General features: G+C 47.0%; 1 protein-coding gene across 1 annotated transcript in view; it reads left to right on the plus strand.

The window, feature by feature from the left end:
- Positions 1-17,923, plus strand: part of LOC126234300 (oxidized low-density lipoprotein receptor 1-like) — a 174,789-nt gene that overhangs the window by 96,154 nt on the left and 60,712 nt on the right. The gene's annotated exons all lie outside the window — the stretch shown is intronic.

Consider the following 17,923-nt stretch of genomic DNA (forward strand, 5'->3'; position numbering starts at 1 on the left):
GTACATTTCCCAGTTTGTACGAGAGTATATTGTGATATGAAATGCTGTATTGTTTTGAAAGATAGACTGCCCAGTAGGTGTATATTTTTTTATATTGTAGATCTGAAGATGGTCATTACTGACTGAAACCAGTCATCGTCGAAGGAATTTATGTTGTGATCAAAGACTGGAATAAAAAAAAATTCAAAAAAACATTTGACTAATAATATAGCTGCCCTGAACGCAACTGCAGCCTCATAAAGCTATAGACAGTATCCGCCACCTTAGACGTGTACAGGATGATTCAGCTAAGCTGTTCATCTCAGATATTTCCTGCGCCGTTTAAAATATGGTAATACTGTTTTCACCCAATTGATTGTGAAAAAGTCCTCGCTAATGACATGTAGCCTCTTTTCATAGCTATATTGATTACAGGGGTAACGGTATCAATTTCTTAAAATAGAAATGATATTATTTCTATAGATTTCTATTGGATGTCCTGGTTCTAAAAGAGACGAATTCAACGGAGTTTCACTCTACAAAATTCTGCGTCACGGTATGCGATCTATGCTTGCGTTTTACTTGTGACAGTTCAGCGACGATTTCGTACCAAATATTTGGTTGAAACACCAACAAACCAAAAAACCAGGGATGATACAACAATTTCGTGAGGTGGTTGCTTCTGTGGTGCGAAGGAAACAGGCCGACCGGCACAAAAGGTGGAGCACGTGTGGAAATCATTCGTCAGCAGCCCAAAGACATGGTCGATACGTGCGAACAGGTAACTGCAGATATCGTAATCAACTGTCAGGCGGAAAAGTCTGCGTGTAAAATCATGCCGGCCGCAGTAATGATTATAATGAGCTTCATTCTGACTTTCGCAATGATTTTCAGGGGCTATTGGAGGAAGAAATTCTTTCCCAGAAGTTGGTTTTTAGTGACGAAGGCACATTTCAAGTATTTGGAAAGGCGGCCGCCATTACAAGCGTGTTTGGATCACAGCATATCCGCTCGAGATTGTGGAACACGCTCGTGATTAACCTACACTGGGGTGACAAAAGTCATGGGTAACTCCTAATACCGTATCGGACCTCCTTTTGCCCGGCGTAGTCCAATAACTAACTAATGGACTCAACAAGTCGTTGTAAGTCCCTTGCGGTAATACTGAGCGATGTTACCTCTAACTGTCCATAGTTGCGAAGGTGTTACCAGTGCAGGAATTTGTGCACGAACTGAACTCTCGATTATGTCCCATAAATGTTCGATGGGGTTCATGTTGGGCGATCCAGGTGGCCAAATTATTCGCTCGAACTTCTAGAATGTTCTTCAAACCAATCGCGAACAACTGTGGCCCTCTGATATGGCGATTTTTCATCCACAAAAATTCCATCGTTGTTTGGGAACATGAACTCCATGAATGGCTGCAGACTGTCTCCAAGTAGCCGAACATGACCAGGACCCAGTCCGCTCCGCGTAAACTCAGCGAACACTATGTGGAGCCACTACCAGCCTGCTCAGTGCCTTGTTGACAACTTGGATCCATGGCTTCGTGGGGTCTGCACCACACTCGAACCCTACCACCAGCTCATAAAAACTGAAATCGGGTCTCATCTGACCAGGCCACGTTTTTCCAGTCGTCTAGGATCCAAACAATATGGTCAAAATCCCAGGAGAGCCGCTGCAAGTGAAATCGTGCTCTTAGCAAATGCACTCGCGTCAATCCTTTGTTGCTACAGCCCATTAATGCCAAATTTCGCAGCACTATCCAACGGATACGTTCCTCGTGCGTCCCACACTGATTTCTGCGGTTATTTCACGTACTGTTGCTTGTATTTTATCTCTGACAAGTCTACACAAACGCCCCTGCTCTTGGTCGCTAAGTGAAGGCCGTCGGTCTCTGCGTTGTCCCTGATGAGAAGTAATGCTTGACATTTGGTATTCTCGGCACACTCTTGCCACTGTACATCTCGGAATATTGACTTCCCTAACGATTTCCGAAATGCATCTAGCTCCAACTACCATTCCGATTCCGTGTCCAAAGTCGTGCGGCCATAATCACGTCGGAAACCTTTCCACATGAATCACGTGAGTGCAAATGACAGCTCCACCAAGGCACTGCCCTTATACACTCCTGGAAATTGAAATAAGAACACCGTGAATTCATTGTCCCAGGAAGGGGAAACTTTATTGACACATTCCTGGGGTCAGATACATCACATGATCACACTGACAGAACCACAGGCACATAGACACAGGCAACAGAGCATGCACAATGTCGGCACTAGTACAGTGTATATCCACCTTTCGCAGCAATGCAGGCTGCTATTCTCCCATGGAGACGATCGTAGAGATGCTGGATGTAGTCCTGTGGAACGGCTTGCCATGCCATTTCCACCTGGCGCCTCAGTTGGACCAGCGTTCGTGCTGGACGTGCAGACTGCGTGAGACGACGCTTCATCCAGTCCCAAACATGCTCAATGGGGGACAGATCCGGAGATCTTGCTGGCCAGGGTAGTTGACTTACACCTTCTAGAGCACGTTGGGTGGCACAGGATACATGCGGACGTGCATTGTCCTGTTGGAACAGCAAGTTCCCTTGCCGGTCTAGGAATGGTAGAACGATGGGTTCGATGACGGTTTGGATGTACCGTGCACTATACAGTGTCCCCTCGACGATCACCAGTGGTGTACGGCCAGTGTAGGAGATCGCTCCCCACACCATGATGCCGGGTGTTGGCCCTGTGTGCCTCGGTCGTATGCAGTCCTGATTGTGGCGCTCATCTGCACGGCGCCAAACACGCATACGACCATCATTGGCACCAAGGCAGAAGCGACTCTCATCGCTGAAGACGACACGTCTCCATTCGTCCCTCCATTCACGCCTGTCGCGACACCACTGGAGGCGGGCTGCACGATGTTGGGGCGTGAGCGGAAGACGGCCTAACGGTGTGCGGGACCGTAGCCCAGCTTCATGGAGACGGTTGCGAATGGTCCTCGCCGATACCCCAGGAGCAACAGTGTCCCTAATTTGCTGGGAAGTGGCGGTGCGGTCCCCTACGGCACTGCGTAGGATCCTACGGTCTTGGCGTGCATCCGTGCGTCGCTGCGGTCCGGTCCCAGGTCGACGGGCACGTGCACCTTCCGCCGACCACTGGCGACAACATCGATGTACTGTGGAGACCTCACGCCCCACGTGTTGAGCAATTCGGCGGTACGTCCACCCGGCCTCCCGCATGCCCACTATACGCCCTCGCTCAAAGTCCGTCAACTGCACATACGGTTCACGTCCACGCTGTCGCGGCATGCTACCAGTGTTAAAGACTGCGATGGAGCTCCGTATGCCACGGCAAACTGGCTGACACTGACGGCGGCGGTGCACAAATGCTGCGCAGCTAGCGCCATTCGACGGCCAACACCGCGGTTCCTGGTGTGTCCGCTGTGCCGTGCGTGTGATCATTGCTTGTACAGCCCTCTCGCAGTGTCCGGAGCAAGTATGGTGGGTCTGACACACCGGTGTCAATGTGTTCTTTTTTCCATTTCCAGGAGTGTATATCTTGTGTATGCGATAGTACCGCCATGGCCATTAAAATTCCTACACCAGGAAAAAATGCAGATGATAAACGGGTATTCATTGGACAAACATATTATACTAGAACTGACATGTGATTACATTTTCATGCAACTTGAGTGCATAGATCCTGAGAAATCAGTACCTAGAACAACCACCTCTGGCAGTAATAATGGCGTTGATACGCGTGGGCATTGAGTCAAACAGAGCTTGGATGGCGTGTACAGCTTCAACACGATACCACAGTTCATCAAGAGTAGTGACTGGCGTATTGTGACGAGCCAGTTGCTCGGCCACCATTGACCAGACGTTTTCAATTGGTGAGAGATCTGGAGAATGTGCTGGCCAGGGCAACAGTCGAACATTTTCTGTATCCAGAAAGGCCCGTACAGGACCCGCAACGTGCGGTCGTGCATTATGCTGCTGAAATGTAGGGTTTCACAGGGATTGAATGAAGGGTAGAGCCACAGGTCGTAACACATCTGAAATGTAACGTCCACTGTTCAAAGTGCCGTCAATGCGAACAAGAGGTGACCGAGACGTGTAACCAATGGCACCCCATACCATCACGCCAGGTGATACGCCAGTATGGCTATGACGAATACACGCTTCCAATGTGCGTTCACCGCGATGTCGCCAAAGACGGATGGGACCATCATGATGCTGTAAACAGAAACTGGATTCATCCGAAAAAAAAAAATGACATTTTGCCGTTCGTGCACCCAGGTTCATCGTTGAGTACACCATCGCAGGCGCTCCTGTCTCTGATGCAGCGTAAAGGGTAACTACAGCCATGGTCTCCGAGCTAATAGTCCATGCTGCTGCAAACGTCGTCGAAATGTTCGTGCAGATGGTTGTTGTCTTGAAAACGTCCCCATCTGTTGACTCGGGGATCGAGACGTGGCTGCACGATCCGTTACAGCCATGTGGATAAGATGCCTGTCATCTCGACTGCTACCGATACGAGGCCGTTGGGATCCAGCACGGCGTTCCGTATTACCCTCCTGAACCCACCGATACCATATTCCGCTAATAGTCATTGGATCTCGACCAACGCGAGCAGGAATGTCGCGATACGACAAACCGCAATCGCGATAGGCTACAATCCGACCTTTATCAAAGTCGGAAACGTGATGGTACACATTTCTCCTCCTTACACGAGGCATCACAACAACGTTTCACCAGGCAACGCCGGTCAACTGCTGTTTGTGTATGAGAAATCGGTTGAAAACTTCCCTCATGTCAGCACGTCGTGGGTGTCACCACCGGTGCCAACCTTGTGTGAATGCTCTGAAAAGCTAATCATTTACATATCACAGCATCTTCTTCGTGTTGGTTAAATTTCGCGTCTGTAGCACGTCATCTTTGTGGTGTAGCAGTTTTAATGGCCAGTAGTGTATATGTGCATGTAGCTCTCACATGACTTTTTTTATCTCAATGTGAAGTTAACTTCTTCGACCTGTGTCCTCCTCAAAAGCTCACTGACTATTTTTCTTTTCAGAGAAAACTGCGAGTCATTTCGTGTACCTGGACATGCTACAGCAATGGCTTTTGCGACAAGTAGACCAAGGCAGTGGAGACCGAATTTTGCTACAAGACGATGCACAATGTACTTTCTTTCAGATATTCGTCATTACCTCGATGCTGAACTGCCTGAGAGTAGGACAGGATGTGCTTCGCATCATGACTCTCTTCTTCAGTGGCCTCCATGGTCGCATGACTTAACTCCATGTGATTTCTTCTTATAGGGTTATGCCAAAGATCATATGTTCTTGCCTCTGCTGCCACTTATTTTGGAAGAATCCAAGGAATGATAATTAATGCAGTCGCTGATGTCGACGAAGACGTGTTGGGACGTGCTTGGCGAGAGCTTGGCTGGCGTATTGATGTGTTCTGCGTCACAGGCAGTGCCCATATGGTGTACTTGTAATATGAGTTAGCAACATGGAGAGATGGTCTATCCAGCGATGTGTGTCTGTTTTCTGTAAGGCCTGCAGTGTTCATACATTTGTCTTGAGAGGTATAACGAGAAGAACACATAAATAGGCCTGGGGTTATTTGGGAGTATAGAATTTAATACACCTATGGCAGCAACAATACCTCCAACCCGATTGGCCATCGAGTCAAACTGAACTTCAGTGACTGCTACGGGTACGTCATTCCATGTATCTTAGTTAGTTAGCCAGTTACGTTTTCCATACACCATTTGCTCGATTCTTTCAGCGAAATGATATATAATGAGTCAATTTACATTATACATGATTAGTGCTAACATTAATGAAGACATTATTTTTTAGACATTTTCATGCCACCACACTTAAGGTCTATGCTGCAGTTTAACAATTATAGTAGCTGGTAAGTGGCGGTATATCAATCTGTCAGCAATCCATGACAGATGTCTGGAGAATGGTGTGGCAAAGACAATACTGTAACATCCTCTGTACTGAGCTCAGTCGGGACAGCACAGCAACTATGGTCATGTGTTATCTTGCTGAAAGAACGTCACAGAGACACCTAAGGTAGGGCGCAGCCACCTGCAGAAACACGCCATAAATGTAGCGGTTGCTGTCCAAAGCACTTGTTATGTGAACCCCATACCATCACGCTAGGCGCTGGACCATACAATAAAGATGAATGCAATCTGGCAACGTTCATTCTCCACGGAGCTTCCACAGGCGTATGCGTCCTTTGTGATGCTGTACACAGACTCGAATTTATTTGGAAAAAGACGACGAAGTGGCATTCTTGTGTCTAGTTTTTGCCACTGGGTGAACCACTGTCGACAAGCTTTTCTCTCCTGACTCTTCAAGAGAAGCTGCAGCAATGGTCGCCATGCTGTCAATCCGTGGAGCTCCAAACGATGTCGAACTGATCGTTAGCTTTCAGCAAGATAACACAAGACGATAGGTTGCTATATCGTCCTGATTGAGCTCGATACAGAGGATGTTCGACGGTTGTCCTTGTCAGCACTTCCTACAGATTGAAAACGTCTGTTCACGTTGCTGCAAAGAAGCCCATTTCCCGACTCAGAGTTTGCGATATGGCTGTACGTTCTGTGCAATCGAGTAAACGATATGTTTGTCCTCTTGGGCGCTGGTCGCTTGGGACAGTTGAGATCCGGCATAGCGATGAGTGTGGCCCTCTTGAAGCCATCGATTCAATATTCACTTGGCAGTCGTATGATTCCAACCAACATGAGCAGCAATATCGCAGGACGATAATACACAATCTCAATAGGCCACGATACAATGGCTGGAGAATTCTACATGCTGGTAGACATTTATTGTTCTTAGGCTAGGCATAACAAGACCTTCTCACAAACAAACAACATTCAAATGCGATTTCTGAATGACAAACCCGCTGCGAAATATTTCCTTATATACAGAGTATAGTTGGCATTATTCCTATCTACTTTGTGAGGTTGCGCACAAGCGTTAATCATTTGCATACTCAAGCATCTACATCCACATAGATACTCCACAAGCTACCGTACAGTGTGTGGCAGAGCGTACCCTGTACCACCATTAGTCATTTCTTTTCCCATTCCGCTCGTGAATAGGTCGAGAAAAAAACGACTGTCAATATGCCTCCACATGAGCTTTAATGTCTCGTATCTTCGTGGTCCGTGTGCGCAATGTATGTTGACGGCGGTCGAATTATTCGGCGGTCAGCCGGTTCTCTAAATTTTCTCAATAGTGTTCTTCGAAAAGAACGTCGCTTTCCCTACAGTGATTCCCATTTTAATTCCCGAAGCATCTCCATAACACTTACGTATTGTCCGAAACTACTGGTAACAAATCTAGCAGCCCGCCTCTGAACAGCTTCGATGTCCTCCTTCAATCCGACCTGATACGGATCCCAAACACTCGAGAAGTATTTAAGAATAGATCACACCAGCGTCCTGTATGCTGTCTCCTTTACAAATGAACTGCATTTTCCTAAAATTCTCGCATAAACCGAAGTCAAACAGTCGCCTTCCCTACCACAGACCTCACATGCGCGTTACATTTGGTATCGGTCTGAAACGTTACGCCCAGATATTTAAACGACATGACTGTGTCAAGCAGAACATTACTAATGCTGTATCCGGACATTAGAGGTTCGTTTTTCCTACTCATCCGCATAACCTTACATTTTCCCACATGTAGAAGTAGCTGCCATTCATCACAACAACTTGAAATTTTGTGAATGTAGTCTTGTGTCTTCTTACAGTCAAATGGTACAGATGGCTCTGAGCACTATGGGACTTAACATCTGTGGTCATTAATCCCCTAGAACTTGGAACTACTTAAACCTAACTAACCTAAGGACATCGCACACATCCATGCCCGAGGCAGGATTCGAACCTGCGACCGTAGCAGTCGCGCGGTTCCCGACTGAGCGCCTAGAACCGCTAGACCACCGCGGCCGGCTCCTACAGTCACTTATCTTCGATACCTTTCTGTACACCATACAGCAGCAACAGCAAACAACCACAGACTGTTCATTTTTGGAACACAACCTACGACCACCTTAGAGACAGACGTGATGACACTTTCTGCAAGACCTGACCATCATTTTGAAGGACAATGCTCAAGCACGTACAGTGCAAGCTGTTACTGATTTGTTTGACTGAGGGGGCATGCTAAGTGCTACACCACCTACTGCACTCCCCTGACTTAAGCCCTCATGAGTTCAACTCGTTTTCTAAACTGAAGGAAACACTTCACGGCATTCGCTTCAGAGCTGCTACAAATTCGTCGGTCAATAGACCGCATTGCTCGAACTGGTACTGCTAAGAGTATCCTACGACTTCCACATCGCTGGCAATGGGTTATACACCATGCTGATGACTATTTGGAAGGTCAATAAAACTTTAAATCACGTATCTATTTTGTACGAGCTGCAAATTAATAGTTGCCACTATTAAAGTTCCAACCCTCATATATAGAGAACAACAGTGGTCCTGGGGCATATACACTACTGGCCATTAAAATTGCTACACCACGAAGATGACGTGCTACAGACGCGAAATTTAACCGACGGGAAGAAGATGCTGTGATATGCAAATGATTAGCTTTTCGGAGCATTCACACAAGGTTGGCGCCGGTGGCGACACCTACAACGTGCTGACATGAGGAAAGTTTCTCATTCACAAACAGCAGTTGACCGGCGTTGCCTGGTGAAACGTTGTTGTGATGCCTCGTGTAAGGAGGAGAAATGTGTACCATCACGTTTCCGTCTTTGATAAAGGTCGGATTGTAGCCTATCGCGATTGCGGTTTATCGTATCACGACATTGCTGCTCGCGTTGGTCGAGATCCGATGACTGTTAGCAGAATATGGAATCGGTGGGTTCAAGAGGGTAATACGGAACGCCGTGCTGAATCCCAACAGCCTCGTATCACTAGCAGTCGAGATGACAGGCATCTTATCAGCATGGCTGTAACGAATCGTGCAGCCATGTCTCGATCCCTGACTCAACAGATGGGGACGTTTGCAAGACAACAACCATCTGCACGAACAGTTCGACGACGTCTGCAGCAGCATCGACTATCAGCTCGGAGACCATGGCTGCGGTTACCTTTACGCTGCATCAGAGACAGGAGCGCCTGCGATGGTGTAATCGACAACGAACCTGGGTGCACGAATGGCAAAACGTCATTTTTTCGGATGAATCCAGGTTCTGTTTACAGCATCATGATGGTCGCATCACGGTGAATGCACATTGGAAGCGTGTATTGGTCGTCGCCATACTGGCGTATCACCCGCCGTGATCGTATGGGATGCCATTGGTTACACGTTTCTGTCACCTCTTGTTGGCATTGACGGCACTGTGAACAGTGGACGTTACATTTCAGATGTGTTATGACCTGTGGCTCCACCCTTCATTTGATCCCTGTGAAACCCTACATTTCAGTAGGATAATGCAAGACCGCTTGTTGCAGGTCCTGTACGGACCTTTCTGGATACAGAAAATGTTCGACTGCTACCCTGGCCAGCACATTCTCCAGATCCCTCACCAATTGAAAACGTCTGGTCAATGGTGGCTGAGCAACTGGCTCGTCACAGAACGCCAGTCACTACTCTTGATGAACTGTGGTATCGTGTTGAAGCTGCATGGGCAGCTGTACCTGTACACGTCATCCAAGCTCTGTTTGACTCAATCCCCAGGCGTATCAAGGCCATTGTTATGGCCAGAGGTGGTTGTTCTGGGTACTGATTTCTCAGGATCTATGCACCCAATTTGCTTGAAAATGTAATCACATGTCAGTTCTAGTATAATATATTTGTCCAATGGATGGCCGTTTATCATCTGCATTTATTCTTGGTGTAGCAATTTTTCATGGCCAGTAGTGTAGTAGACTTCCTGACAATTCATTCAAGGTGTTGCTATTTTAATGCCTAGCACTGTGGAGACTGGCTGTAGTACCAAAAGTATTTTTGATACACATGAATTTGTTAACACCTAATATAAATTCGTGTGTTTAGAAAGTCTTTTCTGAAGATGTCTGCATGGAGTGTAAATTTATACAGAAGTGAAATGCGTATAATAAGCAATTCAGAAAAAAAGGAATAGAAGCTTTTGAAATGTGGTACTACAGAAGAATGCTGAGTAATAGATGGGTAGATAGAATAACTAGTAAGATGGTACTGAATAGAACTGGGAAAAAAGTAAATTTGTGGCACAACTCGACTGAATAAAGGGATCGGTTGATAGGACACATTCTGAGTCAGTTTGGTAGTGGTGGGAAGTGTGTTTGTATGTGTGGGGGGGAGGGGGAGGGAGGTTGTAGAAGTAGGACTCAGCATGAGTCCGGTAAATAGATTCAAATAGACATAGGTCGCAGTGTTTACAGAAAGATGAAGAGGTTTGCACAGGATAGGCTAGTGTGGTAAGGTGCATCAAACTATCTTCGAACTGACAACCACAACAACAACAACATATAAAGGTGAACACTGATAAAACCGACAAATTGCAGGGACGGATTCACGATTGGAAAAAGTCCAATGAACATGTGTCTGAAAATGGACGGTGTGCGTGCAACGACAAAAAATCATCCTGGGATACAGAACAGAGCTGCATTGCATCCACATCACAACAGATGTTCAATGTGGCCTCCACATGATTGAAGGTGTGCAGGTGATAGGGGCAGTAGCGATTGTCATGCAGGACACACGTCATCGTACTTTGGTTTACGCCATGTTGGCGGGTCACTTGTCAGGAGCTTGAGCTAGGGTTCATCTCAATATCCTGTAGAGCCCAGTCCTCCAAATATGGTGTATGCCCAGACTGCCGCCTTCCTGCACTTTCATCTGTCCAAAAGGACCCAAAATCACACAAACACCCAAAAAGGGCTTGAAATGTTGTGTGATGTGGCTGGTGTCTGTGAGGGTACTTGTTTGATATAGCTATGCTCCCTGTCGACTGTTTCCATCTGCTTGGCCGTACACAAACACTATCTCAGCTTGTTCCCGATACGAATACCAGACCATCCTGATGCTTAAAGTATGCTGCGTCAATCACACTGCCTGCAACACACAAGGAACACATGGCATGTAGTCAGAGGAACTGTCATTCGTCAATGCTGTGTAACATGGCAGCAATGCATTTCTGGGTACAGTGAACCTTCCTTCTTCCATTTCCAGTCAGGAATCTGTCTCTACAGTTTGTGATTTTATTAATGTTCACGCTGTATAACAGCAGCAGCTCTGTGACTCTATATGCAGGTATGCTGGCTATAACCCTTGCTTCTGATGTTGTCTACTCGTTATCGGCAGATTGAATGCTGTCTGCTAGGAAATCTTCAGTTCAGTTGTAGATGGTTGGACTTGCCGTATGCATGTATTTTGTTTAGTAGGCATCAGCACTGAACTGTATCAAAGGCTTTCTGGAAGTAACAGAACACAGTGTCAGTAGTGGGACACACTTTGTTTTGGTGCATTTTGTTAGTGTGGTTGCCTAGATCAGAGATAGATATGCACTCAGGGACAAACCTATTGTTTTCCTTTGATTGACAGGTCATTAACCTAATGTTATCCTTTTATTTACAGGCCCTTATTCTATTGTTCTGCTAAGAGTATCCTCCCTTTTGATCGACAGGTCCTTAACGTATTGTTCTGCCAAAAGGATCCTTCCTTTTGATTGGCAGGTACTTAACCTATTGTTCCCCCGCCCCCTCCCCCTGCCCCCAACCTTTCAGGAAACCTCCAACCCACCCCTTCCCCCTCGCTGCCAGAGGTACACTTTCAGGTCTCAGTTATTGGAATATCCCCTCTCACTTTCATCATTTTGATTGACTACTTAATTAAATTGAACAATTAATTAACCTCTCCCCATTTGGTAAACACCCTCCCCTCCGATCCCCTCTTCCCTCCTACAGAAAATGGCGGGAAGTTCAAATTTTGGTGGGGAAAAAGGTGAATTGGGGTACCTCCACTAATCTAAGAAAATGTTGGAAAAAAGGTCACTTGGCCTACCTCCACTAACCTAAGTCGTACGACTGCCACCTCTTCCTTGGACCTGGCGGGAAAAGGACTCAACCTGTGCTGGGCTCCTGGATAGGATGCTTTTATTTTGCAGGCAGTCTTTATTTAAACAATTTGAGGCAGTAGCTCCATCCAGTGTGAACCATGAGGTCCGGAGTCCAAATGATCTGATACACAGTACTGCCACCAGAAGGCGCTGTCGTCCCTTCCATGACATAATTCAAGATTGTAGTCTTGGGGGGGGGGGGGGGGGATGGCAGGAAAAGGAGTCAGCTTGTGCTGGGCTGATGGAGAGAGGAAGGAGTGTACTTTATTTTTCTTTTTGGAACAGTTTATTTAAGGATAGATTTCACATAGTTCATTTATTACGCTGATACAAAACATTCGCCCTGACATGCTAGGGTCACGCTACATAGCCTAAAGATCTGCAAACTACTCGTAAATTATCGAAATAATGCAGTACACTGATGTACATACACGCAAACAACTTGTAATCTGTCGAAATAATGCAGCACACAGCATACAGACCTACAAACTACTCATAAATTACCGAAATAATGTAGTACACTGATTGTAGAGAGGCAAACAACTCGTAATTTACCGAAACAATGCAGTACACAGCATACAGACACGAAAACAACTCGAAAATTGTCAATATAATGTATGTAAAATGCTCTGCGGACACGCTTGCTAATTGTAAACTGTCGAAATAATGCAGTACATAGCCTACAGACCAGCAAACTACTCGTAAATCACCGAAATAAGCAGTACACTAGAGTGCAGACACACAAACAACTTGTAAATTTCAAAAAATAATGCATGTAAAAGGCTCTGCAAACATGCTCACAGCCCTTACACAGCCAAAAATAATGTACTGCACAAACACTGATTCAACGTAAAAAACGCTTTTGAACTGTCATCAACCGCAACATATCAGAGGCTCCAATGCATGAATGCACTGATGCGGGCCACCACCAGGCAGATGAATGCAGTGGTATGAGCTATTGCTCTCGAGCTGCTACCACATATGGCTAGTACGTGAAAGTAATGGCTACAGTTAGAGTCCTTCGAGCGTTATACTGATGTCATATGTCTATGTAAATAAGAGCCAAGTCACCCTCTGGACACGCACACGTTTACCGTACCTGGCATGATGCCTCTCTACCTGTGGTCCAGCGAAGACTTAATTTCTGAGTGATTCGACCTCACAGACGCAGCTAAAAGGTTCTCAGTGCTATACTGACATCACAGATTGTGCCATAGAAATCTGCTCCAATGCTTCCCAGAACAACACAGGGTGCATTGTTCCTAGCGATCCTAATGGGAAATGTGAGATGCCTCCTGCCATGCATGTGTTTACTGTGACTAATGTCTACCTGCAATTCCACCATCAAGCTAGAGATGTCTGCATAGTGGCTCACCCGTACAGGCGCATCTAATGGGTTCTCAGTGTCATACTGACGTCACTTGGCTATGTAAATAAGAGCCAAGTTGACCTCTCAGAAATTGTAAAGTGTCACAGAAATAGTTAATGGGCGCTTTTGTAGGAGCTTTCGTGATTTCTCAGCTTGTCTGCATGGAAATTCTTGCCCTAACAGAACCTGTTTACGAAAATAGCCCAGAGTAACGCCTAATGCATTCCTCCTAATGGTCCTAACATGGCTCCCTGTCTGTCACATGTTACCCCTCCTGGAAATGATTAAGTCTTTTTTTCAACAAACATCTCCAAACCGCAAACGTTCTCACCGCTATACAGAGCCTTCTACACCCCAGCACATCGGATATATTGTGAATGAGTGGAGCATTATGATCGAATCTTACTGAATTTACCTGCCGAATTACTGATGGTGCTACTGTGGAAGAACTATGCACTTTTTCTTTCTGTAGATGAGACTTCCAGCCACGAAGCTATTTTGTACAGATCACCATATTGCACTGACAGTTAAACCATGCAAAAGTGGCTTACAGATCGTCAAATACAGAGACTCTAACTCAATTACACTGCTCTGCCACTGAGGATGGAAGCTTGAATATTATAGTGTGAACCGATCTCCAACCCGACAATATATCACCACATAGTGTGTTGATGTAGTAAACATACAATTCATATCCTGCACCATACAAAATCACCCCATTTGCAGCATTCATATAGCTATCAACCGCCAGACACATGTACATACACCGCAAAGACAGACAGCATAAGCACATGCACCATAGGACTCAATTACGCTGCTGTGCCATTGAGAACGGAACCTTGAATATTAGGGCATGAAACCAATCTTCGACCCAGCAATATATTACTGCATACCATGCTGATGTAGTAAACATACAATTCGTATCCTGCACCATACAAAATCGCCCCTTTTGCATCATTCATATAGCTATCGACCACCAGACACTCGTACATATACCGCGAAGACAGACGGCACCGTATATACTCCTCGCAGCACCAGATATTTCCCATGAGGTTGGGCAGTCGCAAGTCATCCACTCCTGACACATCACCAGAGTGCCCTCAGTGTACCGAAGTATCTCTGGGAACTGCTGTACAAAGAAGGGCACGCTTCCCTTCAGCACAAAGGCGTTACTGTTTCTGGCCCCGACCTGCATGCTTGCTTGCTTTCTACACCCTCTTCAGACTATATAATTTCACATAGTTTGCCATTTGCCGAAATATCATACCATTTACGCGATACTTCTCAATATCAAGCACACAGGAATATCGCTTGCATAGCAGTAGTACCACTTGCACAGTATAGTTCTGAAGATATAGACTGGAAATTATTGATTCCGCTCATGAACACCGATTTCGGTGATGTAACAGATTCCAAATCATTCTTATAATTTAGAAAGTGAACTAAGGTATTTCTCATGTCTAGAGAACCGGCAAACGTGTCTTCCACCTGTCTTTCACCTGCTAGATGTGCACACCACAATCGATTTTCTCTCAGCTAACTAAAGGTGCGAAATGTGCAGCAGCAGTCAGACAATTTACATGGGAGGGAATAATGGTCCAGCACAAACGCACATCCATATTGAATCTTCTGAAATTTCCACATGATCACGAAAGCTGTCCAACACCTACTAATTATTCAGCTGTCTAGAAGGCGACATGGTTAAGTCACCTACGTTCCCGCATCGCAACAGGCCTCCCCATTCTCTCAGCTTCTACCGTTAGCTGGAAACGTGAATCATTCCCGCCAAAGGTCACCGGCGCTGCACGCTAGTCACATACAGACAGCATCATCATAGTAAACTAGTTTTATATATATATATATATATATATATATATATATATATATATATATATACACTCCTGGAAATGGAAGAAAGAACACATTGACACCGGTGTGTCACACCCACCATACTTGCTCCGGACACTGCGAGAGGGCTGTACAAGCAATGATCACACGCACGGCACAGCGGACACACCAGGAACCGCGGTGTTGGCCGTCGAATGGCGCTAGCTGCGCAGCATTTGTGCACCGCCGCCGTCAGTGTCAGCCAGTTTGCCGTGGCATACGGAGCTCCATCGCAGTCTTTAACACTGGTAGCATGCCGCGACAGTGTGGACGTGAACCGTATGTGCAGTTGACGGACTTTGAGCGAGGGCGTATAGTGGGCATGCGGGAGGCCGGGTGGACGTACCGCCGAATTGCTCAACACATGGGGCGTGAGGTCTCCACAGTACATCGATGTTGTCGCCAGTGGTCGGCGGAAGGTGCACGTGCCCGTCGACCTGGGACCGGACCGCAGCGACGCACGGATGCACGCCAAGACCGTAGGATCCTACGCAGTGCCGTAGGGGACCGCACCGCCACTTCCCAGCAAATTAGGGACACTGTTGCTCTTGGGGTATCGGCGAGGACCATTCGCAACCGTCTCCATGAAGCTGGGCTACGGTCCCGCACACCGTTAGGCCGTCTTCCGCTCACGCCCCAACATCGTGCAGCCTGCCTCCAGTGGTGTCGCGACAGGCGTGAATGGAGGGACGAATGGAGACGTGTCGTCTTCAGCGATGAGAGTCGCTTCTGCCTTGGTGCCAATGATGGTCGTATGCGTGTTTGGCGCCATGCAGGTGAGCGCCACAATCAGGACTGCATACGACCGAGGCACACAGGGCCAACACCCGGCATCATGGTGTGGGGAGCGATCTCCTACACTGGCCGTACACTACTGGTGATCGTCGAGGGGACACTGAATAGTGCACGGTACATCCAAACCGTCATCGAACCCATCGTTCTACCATTCCTAGACCGGAAAGGGAACTTGCTGTTCCAACAGGACAATGCACGTCCGCATATATCCCGTGCCACCCAACGTGCTCTAGAAGGTGTAAGTCAACTACCCTGGCCAGCAAGATCTCCGGATCTGTCCCCCATTGAGCATGTTTGGGACTGGATGAAGCGTCGTCTCACGCGGTCTGCACGTCCAGCACGAACGCTGGTCCAACTGAGGCGCCAGGTGGAAATGGCATGGCAAGCCGTTCCACAGGACTACATCCAGCATCTCTACGATCGTCTCCATGGGAGAATAGCAGCCTGCATTGCTGCGAAAGGTGGATATACACTGTACTAGTGCCGACATTGTGCATGCTCTGTTGCCTGTGTCTATGTGCCTGTGGTTCTGTCAGTGTGATCATGTGATGTATCTGACCCCAGGAATGTGTCAATAAAGTTTCCCCTTCCTGGGACAATGAATTCACGGTGTTCTTATTTCAATTTCCAGGAGTGTATATATATATATATATATATATATATACACACTCCTGGAAATGGAAAAAAGAACACATTGACACCGGTGTGTCAGACCCACCATACTTGCTCCGGACACTGCGAGAGGGCTGTACAAGCAATGATCACACGCACGGCACAGCGGACACACCAGGAACCGCGGTGTTGGCCGTCGAATGGCGCTAGCTGCGCAGCATTTGTGCACCGCCGCCGTCAGTGTCAGCCAGTTTGCCATGGCATACAGAGCTCCATCGCAGTCTTTAACACTGGTAGCATGCCGCGACAGGGTGGACGTGAACCGTATGTGCAGTTGACGGACTTTGAGCGAGGGCGTATAGTGGGCATGCGGGAGGCCGGGTGGACGTACCGCCGAATTGCTCAACACGTGGGGCATGAGGTCTCCACAGTACATTGATGTTGTCGCCAGTGGTCGGCGGAAGGTGCACGTGCCCGTCGACCTGGGACCGGACCGCAGCGACTCATGGATGCACGCAGGTTCGCAGGAGAGCTTCTGTAAAGTTTGGAAGGTAGGAAACGAGATACTGGCAGAAGTAAAGCTGTGAGACCGGGCGTGAGTCGTGCTTTGGTAGCTCAGATGGTAGAGCTCTTGCCCATGAAAGGGAAAGGTCCCGAGTTTGAGTCTCGGTTGGGCACACAGTTTTAATCTGCCAGGAAGTTTCAAGTCCTTTAATGATTACAGCCACTATTGAATCATATTTCTGGAACTCTCATATCTAGAAACGAGTCACCTTTTTCGAACCTATCTGTTACAGTAAAATTTCAAATATTCCCTATGCCTCTTGCAACTGCTAGCATTTCTGCAGCTTTGCGCATGTGATCATTCCAATTTAACATGGAATTCAACAGAAGTCAGAGAGAGCTATGTCCACCACCTTCTGCAACCTGTATAGGAACAGAGTGACCTGCATTACTGTGACAGGACCATGTTTTGACCATTTGGTGGAAATGGGAACAAGTTTTTGTAGCTCTGCCAACACCGAACAACGTGTAAGGTCAGTGCCAAATGAAACCTTATCCTGCAAAATGAGATAGTCCTGTTGTTGTGGGTGTGGTAGGTACATGCCTAAAAGGTGCACTTCATGCCAATCAGGCTGCTGTGGGAATTGTGTATTCTGTTCATGCATGTCAAAGCAATCTCTCGTGGCAGTGGTCAC

The sequence above is a fragment of the Schistocerca nitens genome, chromosome 2 (genome assembly GCF_023898315.1).
Source record: "Schistocerca nitens isolate TAMUIC-IGC-003100 chromosome 2, iqSchNite1.1, whole genome shotgun sequence".
Taxonomy (NCBI): Eukaryota; Metazoa; Arthropoda; class Insecta; order Orthoptera; family Acrididae; genus Schistocerca; species Schistocerca nitens.